Source organism: Mixophyes fleayi, chromosome 10 (genome assembly GCF_038048845.1).
Source record: "Mixophyes fleayi isolate aMixFle1 chromosome 10, aMixFle1.hap1, whole genome shotgun sequence".
Lineage (NCBI taxonomy): Eukaryota > Metazoa > Chordata > Amphibia > Anura > Limnodynastidae > Mixophyes > Mixophyes fleayi.
In genome coordinates, this window is record NC_134411.1 from 56431858 (window position 1) to 56447235 (window position 15378).

A 15378-nucleotide genomic window follows, 5' to 3' on the forward strand; every position below is an offset into this window, starting at 1 on the left:
TGAAAGTGTAACATATGACTAATAGCGTATGAGGGCGGCCAACAGTGCTGTCCAAAAGGGATATTCAAAAATATGTTGAGCCCAACTCCAACAGATGCCTAACTTGCAGCTGACTCAAATACCTTGGCCTTGAATATGTGTACTTTGTGTGCAGCATTTGTCTGTGGCCACGATTCCAAACAAAGCTGCGTTTGAGTTGCAAGTGTTTTTGGTCCTGTTGGCTTCAACAGGTCCTAGCCTAGGAAGTGTGCCAGTCAATGCCATCAACATTTAAGAAACACTTTGACAGAGGTGTTTTGCTAAACTCTATATGTGCACAGACCATGTTGAACGTGCACAATATCACATTCTAAAATGCACCACAACTATGTATGGATTCTTGGGTATGACAATACAAAGAACAGCAGTATAGTAGTCAGCAGATACTTGATTGGGACTGTTTGATGACACTAATGCATGGTCACATTTATTGTTAACAAACAAGAATCTATAGTTGCAGCACAATACATAGCAAATAAGACAGTGGTCTGTGTGCTAAAGTTACTTGCATAAAGCATAGACAATCTGGGCAAAGTCAAGAGACATAAGCAGCCTAGGAGCATTGAAGAAATACTTCAACGTGTAGTGACACACGAACTGCTGAACTCCAAAAGGCACACCAGCTTGGCCTGTTGAATGTAAAAACAAAACATTACTTCAGCAAGATTAACTCACATACAACATTAAAGAATGTACTTAGTATATGCCTTGGTGCACATGAAGGTGTCCCCTGTAATGTAATCTGGAAAGCTGGATTTAGCTGTGTGTTTTGCATCATTTGTGCCTTGAAAGTTCACCCCACAAAATATAGTTACAAAATGCCTATTGTCCACAAGCCATAGCACCAAATGAACCTCACAAATGTACTGTTTTTGTGACACTAAAATTTCTACCAGCAACAACACTTTACTCTTACATATTATTCAAAACACTAGAGACTTTCATTCCTCCACTGCATACCCCATGGGCACATCCTTGCAAACATTGGGGACAGCTGGTGTTCCATATTAATCTATATTATTTGTCCACAAATTATTTCTTGTCAGACCTCAATAGAGTGATATTGGAAGGGAGATTTTGCAACAGGTGCCTATAGTAGGTAGCAAGTGACCCAGAAGAGACCTGTGTCTAGATGGACAATGTAGTGAAGGATGTATAGGGTGTTAATCAGTGTCCAAAGCAGCAGAGAGTTACAATTGAATGAGTATCTCCAAAACATTCTACATCATAATTTGGGATAATACATTTACAGTAAGCAAACATTTAAAAAATAATATAACAACCTTTCTAACCATTGCTTAGAAGTGTTGCAAGGCAGCTCATGCAGGAACCCATAATGCCTGTCTTCTATGTTTCAAATATCAGATAGAAAGCCAACAAACTTTGGCCAATTTAAAGTAACAAATTTTTTGCCTGTGTTCTTTGTACACACCTGTACTTTCAAGCATTCAAATCTACAATATGTTATCTTAACTGTAAAACAAGTCCACAAATGACATAATAGGACCATAACTATATACTTACAAGCTGAAAAAAGGCTACAAGTCCATGTCAGTTTCCTTCTGGATGCAATGGGCATTTTCAATCCACCTTGAATAATGATTCTTTGCAGGTGAGCCAGGCATGTCCCAGCTAAGGCCTGTTCGTACACAAAGGAAAGCCTTTAGTTTTGCAATAAACACAGCAATCTCTACCAAACAATCTACATTATTGTTCAAACTGATAAGCTCCATAACTCCAGACACAGGCCTTCCGCCAGCATTTCTATTTTGCAGAAATCAAAGGTACACTTTTGATTCCCTCCCAAGTATCTGGTCCCAACATTTGTATTTGTTTATTAAAAAGAAAAAGGCATTTTCATTCATCCCATTACAATAGTTTGTGTGGACTGACAGATATTACCCCAAGTGTGACAAACCATATTTGATTGTTTTTTTACCTTGCAAATCAATGTTGAAGGTTAGGTGTCCAGGCTCCACATTTTCCCAAGGGCTGGTGATCTGGTTGAGTAAACATGCACCATGGAAATTTGGCTATCCCACATAAGAGTTTAAATAATAGGTATAACATTGAAAAGCTTCACAACACCACACCCCTAAAAAAAGGTTACAAATCAATAGTCAAATAACACACATTAAAATGCTCATTGCATCTGGACTAAAAAATGCACTGTTATTGTGTAACATCAAACATCTTGAAAATATTTAAAGTGTCTATAACACAGTAACTTTAAATAACACTCAATAAAAATAAAATGCAATTAAGGCAATCACCAGCAGCAAAACACAGCACTACCTATTGATTTCTTACAAACTTTTAGTGTGCATGAGGGTGTATTTTGTAGGTGATTGTAATGAGACAAGTATATAGAGGTGTATAGGGCAGGTATCAGCTGACGAGATCTGATGCCGGGTCTATGCAACGGTGGTTATGAGTAACTCTCTTTTATTTTATACTGATTAAAACAAGCTTATAGTAAAATTATCTGATATTTATTAGACTACACATTGCTTTATTGTTTTGGAAAGCACCAAACATGATCCTTTCTGTCTGTTACTAAGAAGGTGTGTTCAAGTGTTCAATTAATTCGGTTTAAGAACTTTTTGTGTGCAAATAGTTAATGTGCAGTTTGGTGTGGGTGTTTCAATCTGAAGTATACCTTAGTGGATAAAGAAATGAGTTTGCAAGGACAAGGTAATGAGTTTGACCTCCGAATGATGCATGTATGGGGCTTACCTTTGTATATTTCCATGTTTGAGTGAATGTATTCTACTCTGTGACTTATCTAAGAGTGCTTTAGTATATGTTTTGGTGTGTAATCTGGCTATATGTCATGTTGAACAGTGTGATCAGCTACAACACAGCAAAGCAGTTGTTGCAAAAGACTTGATTGCAAAGACAGAGGAAATCTCTACTGGCAAAAGTGTTCACCAAAACCAAAAAGTAGAAATGCGAGCAATATTAATATACTTTTGGTTTGTATTAATCAACATGGATATATTTCAATATGGAGACATTTTGACTCTGCATGTACCAATTCTTTCTGTGTATAATATTTATAATTATTGACATTTTTCTCCATGTTTTAAGGAAACCAACTTATGATAGAAGTTGCTGCTCAGCTTTCATTTGTATTCTATTCCCTTGTCAGCACCACTTGTACAGTGGTGTAGCAGTTAGGCAATCCACCTTGCAAGCTTGCAAATGTGTGTTCGACTCCTCACCAATTCTTTTGTCTCTGAGGGATCCTTACAATGTTTGTGTTGCTGGTAAAAGTGTCCCTGGGATAATAGTATGCTTGGCTTAAATTAGCATAAATCAGGCGTGTAAATCACAAAAATATAGTGGAGAGTTATTATATGTCTATTATTAGTAATTTTTAGTGCAAATGCACCATCAACAACTGTCAAATCAGCCATGTAACATTGAGACTAATGATAATGGTAGTTGTTGAGAATCGAAAGAGATTTTAAATAAACATTTAAGGCAAAGTAGATTGTTTGGGCTACATTTGTGAAATTAAAAAAAAAAATAACCATGCACTGTGCACTCCATTCCAGCAGCCGGAATGAATGGGGAATGCACTCAGGCAACCATTCCAGCAGCCGGAATGAATGGGGAATGCACTCAGCCAACCATTCCAGCAGTGGAATGCACTGTGCACTACATTCCGGCAACTGGAATGAATGGGGAATGAAGTGTGCACTACATTCCGGCAACTGGAATGAATGGGGAATGCAGTGTGCATTCCATTCCGGCAGCCGGAATGAATGTGGAATGCAGTGTGCACTCCATTCCGGCAGCCGGAATGAATGGGGAATGAGAAAGCCATTCCTGCATACATGATGTGTGTTTTAACATATACCTGTAATGTCTCGGAGTAATGTCCAATATATATATCTATGGAAGTATGTATCAAAGTTGATCCCCATAATGCAGAGAAGATATTTGCCTAGCATACCAAACTGCAATGTACAGGCCTATAAAAGCCAGGCCTCTTTACTGAAGACCCAGTAAGCAGCAGAGGGCGCTATATTAAGCTAACTAATTCCGGCGTTCCGGCATTCCGGAAGTTCCGGATTGAGGCCAAAGGGCCAAAATAACATCAAACATCTTGCACTTGCAAATGGCATTTATTAGAAAGGTGTCTGTAAAGAAAAAAGGCTTTTACACAAACCTACTAATGGAACATTTGTAATATATATAAATCCAAATAAATGTTATTTTTCTACAAAAAAAAAATATTGTACAAACTGTCTGTATTGATATGTATGTATGTTGTGCATATTTCGTTTTGCTTTTTAAACGCAAAATATGCTTTTAAAGGCGTTTAATAGTTGTTTTAGCTACCTGTTTTGGACTTAAACATGACCCTGGCCTTCGTTAACTTTTGTCAAGGATTTGAGACATGAGTGACGTCAGTTTCCCTTAACTGCACCGAGGGAATGCCTACTGTTCTTAAATTAAAAAGCATAACGCCTACTTTACTCAAGTGATCTCTCATCTCCACCCAGTCCGCGCCTACTCTCCTCCCATTCCAACCCCTTTCTTCTCAAGTGGTCAGCCGCCATCTCAAATATTTTTGCGCTGGGGTTTGCGATTGAATTACCTTTTGAGTGCCGTATCTGCTCTGTTTGCGCAGCGTATGTGGTGTTTTATGCAGCTCAAGTCCCGTTTTCGCGCATGCGCAGAGCCGACTAGCAGAAGCGTATGCGTTTGCGTACCTTGATGAATCGGGCCCTAATTTCTTATTATCACGTAATTCCGTAATTGCTATATATTCCTCATAAGTTAAATTATATTTCACATATTCTTTTTCATTCATATTATTAATCTCGTCTCCAAATAATCTTTCAAAGGTACTTATAACATTATTTTCATAAAACTTGGATAAAAAGTAGAAGTATTTTTTAGTTTGGTATGTACAAATTGTGCATCAATCTTCTTTGAATTCAGAGTCCCTGTGTCAGGCACCACCTCCGCACCCCTCAGAGGTTCATCACACTCGCGTCCCTTTGCTTAGCAACGGGACGTACTTCGGGGTCTTGACAGCGCACGCATGCTCTGTGCATCGCGTCCCATGCTAGGGAGCGGGACGCCGTCTTTCACAGCTTGTCAGCGGTCAGCTGGTTATCCTGGTTTTGACTCCTGGCCCGTTCCTGACTACTCTCCTGATTATCAACGTTGTACAAACGTTGTATGTACAAATTGTGCATCAATCTTCTTTGAATTCAGAGTCCCTGTGTCAGGCACCACCTCCGCACCCCTCAGAGGTTCATCACACTCGCGTCCCTTTGCTTAGCAACGGGACGTACTTCGGGGTCTTGACAGCGCACGCATGCTCTGTGCATCGCGTCCCATGCTAGGGAGCGGGACGCCGTCTTTCACAGCTTGTCAGCGGTCAGCTGCGCTCTGACTGCCGGAAACCTCAGGCTCCAATCAGGGAGCACCTTCCTCTATTTAAACCTCACTCTGGCGCCGTCAGAGTGACAGAGTATTGATTCACCCTGCTCCAGAATTCCTGTTTGTAGATTGCCTCTTGGTTCCTGATTCAACTTGTCTTTGACTCTCCCTGTGGATTCCGTTTTGTATTATCCTGGTTTTGACTCCTGGCCCGTTCCTGACTACTCTCCTGATTATCAACGTTGTACTGCACTACCGTTGGTTCTGATCCGGACTGTCCGACTACTCTTTTCTCATCGCTGCACTGGTGACTATTCGGAGAACCGCAACCTGCACACCTCACGCAGCCACGTCCATACCTTCTTGCGGGGGTCCCTGGTGAACACCGGGGCTGCGTTAGACTCTGTGCTTCCCTGTTTAGTTGCGATAATACCAGTCAGTTATAATTCCTGTGTTAACAACGTGACATTCTGTAATAACGGTCTTGTTTTTCATAAAATATTTCTTAAGTGTGAGCTTTCTAATAAATGTATTTAGATCAATAAAGGTCTCAAATTTATTTAATTTTTTTATGTGGGGAAAATTTTAAGCCTTATTTAGGATAGTCACTCAGATTATAAATGCCATTAGTATTTACTTCTTTATTGTTTTTGTCCTTCCTACCTCTTCTCCCTCTCCTTATTCTAACAGTCTTTTTTGCCCCACATTCCTTCCTGTCCTCCAATACAAATGTTCTTTCTTTGGTGATGTTTCTAATTGGGGACTTACTTAAAAAAAACCAAATTAAATCTGGTTAATAACATCTAAATTCTCATCAGAATAGTGTCCATTCTCATCATATTCTCTCAACTCCTGATTTTCCTCAATTTTGTGCATCAGTGCTTTGCTAGTTAATCCATCATCATCATCAGCTATTTATATAGTGCCACTAATTCTGCAGCACTGTACAGAGAACTCACATCAGTACCTGCCCCATTGGAGTTTACAGTCTAAATTCCCTAACATGCACACACACAGACTAGGCTCAATTTGATGGCAATTAACTTACTAGTATGTTTTTTTTTTCCATTTCCTTTACTCCTTCCTTAAATGATTATTCACTTTTCTTATCCTTGCTCTCTGTCTTACTATACACAGGCTCATTTTCTCTAGGTCTCTTTCAATATTTGTTGCTATCCTACTTACAGCAGTTATCATATCATTTTCTAGTATTCTCATATTGTGGTAATTACCATATCTCTCAAACTTTCCATTATTCCTCATCTTAGGATAATGTCCCTCCTCATTGGTCATCCTGGATTTAGTGTTCCATCTTCCATAATAATCTCTCTTACTATTCCTCTCAGTTGTCCTCCAACATGGGTCACTTTCATTTTCTTTCTCAAATTTACGAGATTGATTATATTTCAAATTGTAACCACTTCTTGGTTTCAGTTTATTCTGGTTATTAAAATAACCAATTTTTAGATCACCGTGATCCCTTTTTAATTTTTTATGCTTCCGTTCTATTATTACACTCTCAATTCTTCTAATTTTGCTTGTGTCATTCTATATAAATTAACAAAATCCTCCATATATTCTAATGGTTCTAATTCTGCCTGGATTTCATCAATTTCTCCAATCACATTTTTTAGTGATTCATCCCTTTGACTAACGAATAATTCTATCAAGGCAAAGGAGCAATTTTGTAAAATATGATTCCACTTTGACATAAAATTCAAATTCTCCAAGTTGTGAGTGGGGCTTTTAAGCACCTTCAAACCTCTGGGTTTAATTTTAAGGTTTCTATATTTCTCTAATGTCGCTTTGTCCCACCATAGTCTGATTTCTTCAACCAAAAATTTCTGTTATATTTTTTTGTATATGTCTCTCCATAAAATCTACAAGTAGATCTAGATTCTTCAATTTCCTAGAATTAAACAGTGGCATGTTCAAGAAAGCAGCTAATAAAATGGGAATTGTTTTAAAATCAGATTTATATAATAAATTGAACCATTTTATGAATGTAATTATGAATTATTTATGCTAGAGGTTGTGCGCTCTATTGTTTACAATTAGAACTGTTCACTGACTCCTGTGTTTTGGTTTTTGCAAAACCGCCCTCACATGTTTTGGTTTTGGATCTGTATTTTTTAGAAAAATTTATAAAATATGCAAAAATCACATAATTTTGCTCTTTTTTTGGTCCTACATTATAATTAACTTCAATAACACTAATTTCCAGTCATTTCCAGTCAATTTTGACCACCTTACAGGCCACAATATTATTTTCTTACACTTTCGGACAAAAACTGCAGTGAGCTGGCTGTTCATAGCCCATTTAGGAAACATTACCACAGAGCAGTGGCAGAAAAAAAAGAAAAGTGGTACAAGATGTTATTGTCCTTGGGCCCTCCCACACACCCTTATGTAAGATATTGACAAAGACATGTACAGTTTAACAAGCCAAGCACTCCAGCGACAAGGAGTGCCACTTTTGTGGCTGAAGTGTTTGGTTTCATTGGGCCCCCACAAAACAAGCTACCATTAGCTTAGCTGCTTTAAGCCCAACAGTGCTGTCAATGAACTATACATTATTAAAACATGTCTGCTCGTGCTGCATCTTTAATCTCATTCTCCTCTGTGGATACCTCCCTCTCATCCCTGAAGAACTGCCAAACTTATGTAGACACAGGAATAGATATTACAACTGAAGTGGCATTAGATCTATGACATGGAACATGTAGGCAGTATGGAATCCGTCAAGTTGGTATACGCTGCATTGAACAGAGATTTAAACCAATATATAAATGCAGTTGAGGAGACCATACTTAAGTTAAAATGTGACCCATCGGATGAGATCCCGGAATTAAGAGAGCTTGCACATGAGAAATACACTGCGCTTCAGAAGAATAATACAGAGGAGGCCCTGAGGCAGGACAATAAATATGTCCAGTTTAAAGAACAGCTAAGAGACCTGAGAAAACTAATGGGTGTGTCACCGGCCCCTGCAGATGAAGCTTTGGAAGATGAAGATGAGGAGATCACTGTCACCCAGAGCACTCCTATAATACAATTAGAGATGGTGAACCCAGTGAAAAACAAATGATGTGGTCACACATACAAGAGTGTCATGTTTGTAGTACTGGAGTAGCCACTGACTGGTATTGACACAACTAGATTGAGAGGCGTGGAGTCTAACACACCACCGGTATTCACCAGGGACCACCGCAAGGAGATATGGGATTTGCTGCGTGAGGTGCGCAGGTCACGGTTCTCCCAACTAGTCAACAGTGCAATGGAGTATACACAGGATGGCTGAATTAGCGAGTGCAAGATGACCGAGGTGAGGTACGAGGGGAAATTCCAGAAGACGGGTCAGATTAAGCTGAGGTCAGGAACTGCTGGACACTGAGGTACCGAATCACAAATCCAAGGGGTTGTCTAGGAACAAGCCAAAGGTCAGAAATGATAAGCAACAAATAGGAACAAGGAGAAAGACACTGGAACGCTGGAGACTGGAGAACCAATACTCTGGCACAAGATTGATGGGAGGAGGTGCCTGATATACCATAACATGGCCCCTGATTGGTAGAGGAAGATTTTGGCGGTCAGATACACCTGACCTGACTTGCCAGGGAAGAGAAGCGTCCCATTGCCTAGCAAAGGGATGCGGACCTACTGCGCACGCGTGCTCAGTTAAACCCGGAAGTGCTAGGGAACGGGACGTGATTCAGCACATAGATAGGCGTCCGTCCCTGTCACGTATGGACAATGCGGGAACGGCGTTTGACAAAGAGAGAAGCAATAGAAAGGATGATTGTAAACAAGCTTCAGAAGGATAAATCTGCCAGTTGTTCAAAAATTGTCCATGATCACTCTGACATGAGAACATCGGATTTTGTTTCAAACAATGCACTAAAAAGAGCCATTGACATTGACAGCAAAAATCAGGGTCATCACTGAGCTTCTAATCGGCCCCAATCCCCAAAAAAATAAAATATAGCTAGGTACCTATGATGTAAAGTGCAGATTACAAACAATTTGTGCAATACTGATGAAACAGCGGCAAAGTGGAAGGTTTGAGTAACACATATACACGTCTATTTAGACTAGAGATGGTCACTGACCCTTCTGTTTTGGTTTTGGATCTGGATTACCTTTGTGTTTTGGTTTTGGTTTTGCAAAACCGCCATTGCATGTTTTGGTTTTGGTTTTGTTTTGCCATTTTTGAAAAAAATAAAAAAAATTTGGTCTAAAATAACCTAATTTAGTGCTCAACAAGTTTCTTGGATAAGTGAGGTGATTCTAAAGCTAATAACTTATCCAAAAAACTGTTTAATCCCTGGTAGGCCGTCCTTAATGTGAACACTTGCCTGCAAATTATACAGACAAACCTGGTTGTCTACCTCCTCCATCTTTGATTATTGGCAATGTAGCCATCGTCTTTGGGTGTATATTACAACCTCCACTTGTATTTGAATAGAAAAAAAGCAGCCTGCATAGACTGTGGAATTAGAAAGTAAAAATAAATGGACCACGGTAGTTTGGTGGCTATCTATGCCCCCCCCCCCTCCCCCCGCCCTCCACTTGAAGTTGAATAGAAAAAAAGCAGCCTGTATAGACTGTGGAATTAGAAAGTAAAAATAAATGGACCACGGTAGTTTGGTATCTGTCTGCATCAGACCCCCTCTCCACTAGGAGTAAAATAGAAAACTATTCAGCCATTATAGAGTCTAGAATATAAATAGAAATTGAGAAAGGCAATTTGGTATCTGTCTGCATCATAATCATCAACATCATCATTAAAGCCTACACAAATCTCCCCCTCATCCTCTTCTAATTCAAAAGTGACATCCTCAATTGGTGTATCACCGACTACACTCGGGCTGTTCAGGCACACATCAGCAGAACTGCTGAAAGGGCCCTTCTTTATGGGTACACTAACAGAATGCTCACGATTAGACATGCCACTGTTGGATGGACCCTCCACAGGGATTGGTGTCATTTCTGATTCAGAGCAAACATTATCCTCTAATGCCTTACTGTTATCTTGCAGCTCGGCTTTGACGCGTAACAGTAGTTGTGCACCACTTGTAGGCTCGGCAACATTTTTGGATCTGACACTAATAGAGAAAGGCGAAGGCCACATTCTCTCTTTGCCACTGCGTGTGTAGAAGGGCATGTTGGCAATTTTTTTTTATCGGCAGTTAACTTTTCCTCAGTTACACTTCGTTTTCACTTCAACACGGTAAAAAAAATTTGGGTGTGTGTTTTTTGGACTGATTTCAAAAGACTGTGTAGTTTGACATCGCCTTTCCCAGATGACGTACTGGGAACACTACCATCAGGACTGGTGACAGAACCTGGTTGCTGATACTGCTCATATGTGGACTGCTTTGAATCCATTTTGAGTCCAAAGCACTTGTAGTGCTAAAAAGTATTTGGTAGATACTGCTGACAGATAGTAATTTTGACAGCCAGAAATATTTATGCACAATTATGGAGGACACCCCAAAAGCACTGGGGAGTTCTATAAAGTATTTGGTAGATACTGCTGACAGATAGCAATTTTGACAGCCAGAAATATTTATGCACTAATATGGGGGATACCCCAAAAGCACTGGGGAGTGCTAAAATGTATTTGGTAGATACTGCTGACAGATAGTAATTTTGACAGCCATAAATATTTATGCACAATTATGGGGGACACCCCAAAAGCACTGGGGAGTGCTAAAAAGTATTTGGTAGATACTGCTGACAGATTGTAATTTTGACAGCCAGAAATATTTATGCACAATTATGGGGGACACCCCAAAAGCGCTGGGGAGTGCTAAAAAGTATTTGGTAGATACTGCTGACAGATAGTAATTTTGACGGCCTGAAATATTTATGCACAATTATGGGGGACACCCCAAAAGCACTGGGGAGTGCTAAAAAGTATTTGGTAGATACTGCTGACAAATAGTAATTTTGACAGCCAGAAATATTTATGCACAATTATGGGGGACACCACAAAAGCACTGGGTAGTGCTAAAAAGCATTTGGTAGATACTGCTGACAGATAGTAATTTTGACAGCCAGAAATATTTATGCACAATCATGGGGGACACCACAAAAGCACTGGGGAGTGCTAAAAAGTATTTGGTAGATACTGCTGACAGATAGTAATTTTGACAGCCAGAAATATTTATGCACAATTATGGGGGACATCCCAAAAGCACTGGGGAGTGCTAAAAAGTATTTGGTAGATACTGCTGACAGATAGTAATTTTGACAGCCAGAAATATTTATGCACAATTATGGGGGACATCCCAAAAGCACTGGGGAGTGCTAAAAAGTATTTGCTAGATACTGCTGACAGATAGTAATTTTGACAGCCAGAAATATTTATGCACAATTATGGGGGACACCCCAAAAGCACTTTGACTGCCAAATATTGAAAAACATGGGGAGAGCATACAAACTCCACACAGATAAGGCCATGGTCGGGAATGGAACTCATGATCCCAGTGCTGTAAGACAGAAGTGCTAACCACTTAGCCACCGTGCTGCCCAGTCCTGTGTTGTCCTTATGTAGCTGCGAGATTAGTAAACATATCACTGTTACACTGCCCCTGTCTATGCAGCCGGAGGTCCCGGCTGCAGTAAAAAGTTTAAAAATAGATAAAAGTTGAACAAAAAAAAGCGTGGGTCCCCCCTCTGTTCACTATTAACCCTAGTGCTGCCAGCCTACTGCTGGTTACATGAAAATCGGGGGAAGATTTTACGTGGGGTCCCTCCGATTTTCACATAACCAGCACTAGGCAAACCCCCTGCCATAATGACAAATCAACCACAGGCTGTTCAGCGCAAGGCTGGATTCCCTAGGGAGAGGGAGTGGGGTCCGCCAAAAAACACGAGCGGGCCCCCCCTCTAGGGACAGCCAGCCCAGTGCTGAAAGCACTAGGGCTCTTCCTACACCCATGGGCGGTGGGTGTAAGGTAATAACGGTGATTGTATAAGTAAAAAAACAAATGGACGCCATTTTGTTTTGTGGAACTAAAGTCCCAGCCAGCCAGTGTCGGCATGCTGATACTTGTATAACTACAAGCACCAGCATACCCATGGCAGCCAGGGCATGATGGCACTTGAAGAACCACAAGTGCCAACATGCCCGGACACCCACGGCTGGCTGGGACCTGTAGCACCACAAAAGAAAATGTTAAATAAACCACCACATGCTGTTAACAATCACAACATTTTAATAAATATAATAAAACCCCAATAAATACACTAAACACCCTCATTTATACCACATAATTTTATTAAACATAATAAATTCCCAATATAATCACCACTGATGATTTCAATTGTTGTCAGCAGCTTTTAATCCTAAAATGTCAGTAAACCAATTCCTAAATAAATTTCTATCAAATAGTCCGGCTTGACCAAGTCCAAAATAAATTAGTTTTTGATGTCTAACACTCTGGATACTCCTCATGGCCCCTTCATGACCCCTGACTTTGTGGACTCTGGCTCCACCAGGAATTTCATACCAGCCACTTTGGCTTCGCAACTCCACATTCCTACTCGAGATCTGCCTCATCCATTATACCTCACTGCCGTGGATGGGAACCGAGTTCCTAATGGTTCAGTCTCCCGGATTACCTCTTCTATTCGGCTGACAGTAGGGGTGCTACATTCAGAGTGGATTGAGTTTTTGGTCCTTCCCCAGTCTATAAATTCTGTCATTTTGGGGTTACCTTGCTCAGACTCTATGCACCCCAATTCGACTGGAATTCGGCTCAGGTTACTTCTTGGGGTACACAGTGTTTCAAGAGATGTCTTTTTAGAATCAAACCGGGAAGATATACTATTCCTTGCAGAATTATCTCATCCCTACCAGGGGCTCCCAGCTTCCTATACTTCTTTCCAGGACGTCTTCTGTAAAGTGGCTTTTGAGAGCCTTCCTCCACACCATCCTTGGGACTGTCCCATCGATTTACTACCTGATAAACCTACTCCTAGGGGCAGGATCTATCCACTTTCTTTACCGGAGAACCAAGCGCTGTCCCAATATATTGTTGAGAACCTCCAATGAGGATTCATCAGGAAGTCTTCATCTCCTGCAGGTACTGGCTTCTTTTTTGTGAAGAAGGATGGAGCATTACGTCCTTGTATTGAGTATCGGCAGTTGAACGCCATTAAAAACAGATACCCTCTTCCTCTCATTACTGAGTTATTTAATCGGATTAGAGGCTCCAAAATCTTTTCCAAGCTGGATCTATGGGGGATTACAATCTAATCCGAATTCGGGAGGGGGATGAGTGGAAAACTGCCTTCAGTAACCGCAATGGGCATTATGATTACTTTGTGATGCCCTTCAGGCTTTGTAATGCTGCTGTGGTTTTCCCGTCCTTCATTAATGATATTTTCCTTGACCTGCTCTACAGTACAGTGGTTGTATATCTTGATGACATTCTGATTTTCTCTCCTGATCTTATTTCCCACCAGTACCATGTGAAGGAGGTCCTCTCCCACCTCTGTGCTCACCAGTTATTTTGCAAACTTGAAAAATGTGTATTTGAAGTTCCTCAGATCTCATTCTTGGATTATATCATTTCCGGTTCAGGTCTCCAGATGGACCCAGAGAAACGTTCTGCTATCCTAAACTGGCCTCAACCCTCCGGCCTGAAAGCTGTGCAACGTTTTATTGTTTTTGCCAATTACTACAGGCAATTTATCAAGCACTTTTCAACATTGATTGTTCCCAATACCACACTGACCCGGAGGTTGGCCAACCCAAGAAACTGGACCCCTAAAGCCATAACTGCATTTGCCACTCTGAAGGAGACTTTCATTTCTGCCCCTGCCCTTATTCAGGTCAACCAAGAGAAACATTGTCTTCTTGAGGTGGACACCTCCTCAGTCGAAGTAAGGGCTGTTCTCTCGCTAGAATCCACTATGGGTGGTCTCCATCCCTGTTGTTTTTTCTCTCGAAAATTCTCTGTGTCTGAACATAACTATGAGATTCCTGACAAAGAATTGCTAGCTATTAAATCTGCTCTTGAAAAGTGGCATCATCTTTTAGAAGGAGCTCGCTATCCAGTTACGGTTTTCACCAACCATAGAAATCTTGTCAACCTTCGGGATGCTCGGTGCTTGAACCCCTGTCAGGCCAGGTGGTCCTCATCTTTTGCTCGCATTGACTGTAAACTAACTTACCGTTACGGTGCTTAGAATTCCCAGGCGGATGCCCTATCTCGATCATTTGCCGAGTCTGATCTCAATCCTACCGTGAAGTCCCCTCACATATTTGAGCCATCCAGTATTGTTGCCCTTGCCAGGTGTCACACGGCGGCTCCGCGGATGGGCACCGGCATTATTACCTTCCTCCTATAAGCGGTGATTACGGTATCCTGGCTACATCCTTGGATCAACACTCACTATCTGGTCTCTCGTTTTGTGCATGTGCTGCCAACCACCCTCTCTTATGACCTCCTACCTGTTCCCATTGGTCCTAGCATTTTGGAGCACTATTTAAACCTCCCATTTCCGTCTGTCCGATGCCTGTTCTTTGAGTTACTCACTCTCAGTAAGGATTTGGCTTCCTTCGGTCTGACTCACCTGCTGTTGCTCTTCATTATCATCCTTGGATCAGCTAAAGCTTCTCTCCGCTGTTGTCTCTATTAGGACTTCCGTTGCACCTGTATTCCCCAGCCGTGTTCTGTGTTTCCATCTTCGGTTCAGCTAAGTTCTACTCTGCTACTACGGCAATTGGAACTGCAACTTTACCAGGAACTCACCGCTGCTGCTCGGAATACCATCTACGGATTAGCTAAGCTCTACTTCGCTACTGACTCTATTTGAACTGCCTCTGTACCAGTAATTCACCTGCTGTTGCTCTGAGTTACCATTTATGGATCAGCTAAGTTCTACTCTGCTACTGCCTCTATTTGAACTGCCGCTGTACCA

General features: G+C 41.0%; 1 long non-coding RNA gene across 1 annotated transcript in view; it reads right to left on the bottom strand.

The window, feature by feature from the left end:
- Window positions 1-387: 387 nt before the first annotated feature.
- LOC142104240 (uncharacterized) overlaps window positions 388-15378 on the bottom strand; it is a 34851-nt gene continuing 19860 nt past the window's right edge. Inside the window, exons 2-4 of the long non-coding RNA XR_012679540.1 lie at window positions 1979-2134; window positions 1564-1678; window positions 388-668 (exon numbers count right to left, since the gene is read on the bottom strand). This is a non-coding gene — a long non-coding RNA (uncharacterized LOC142104240). The remainder of the gene's footprint in view (window positions 669-1563; window positions 1679-1978; window positions 2135-15378) is intronic.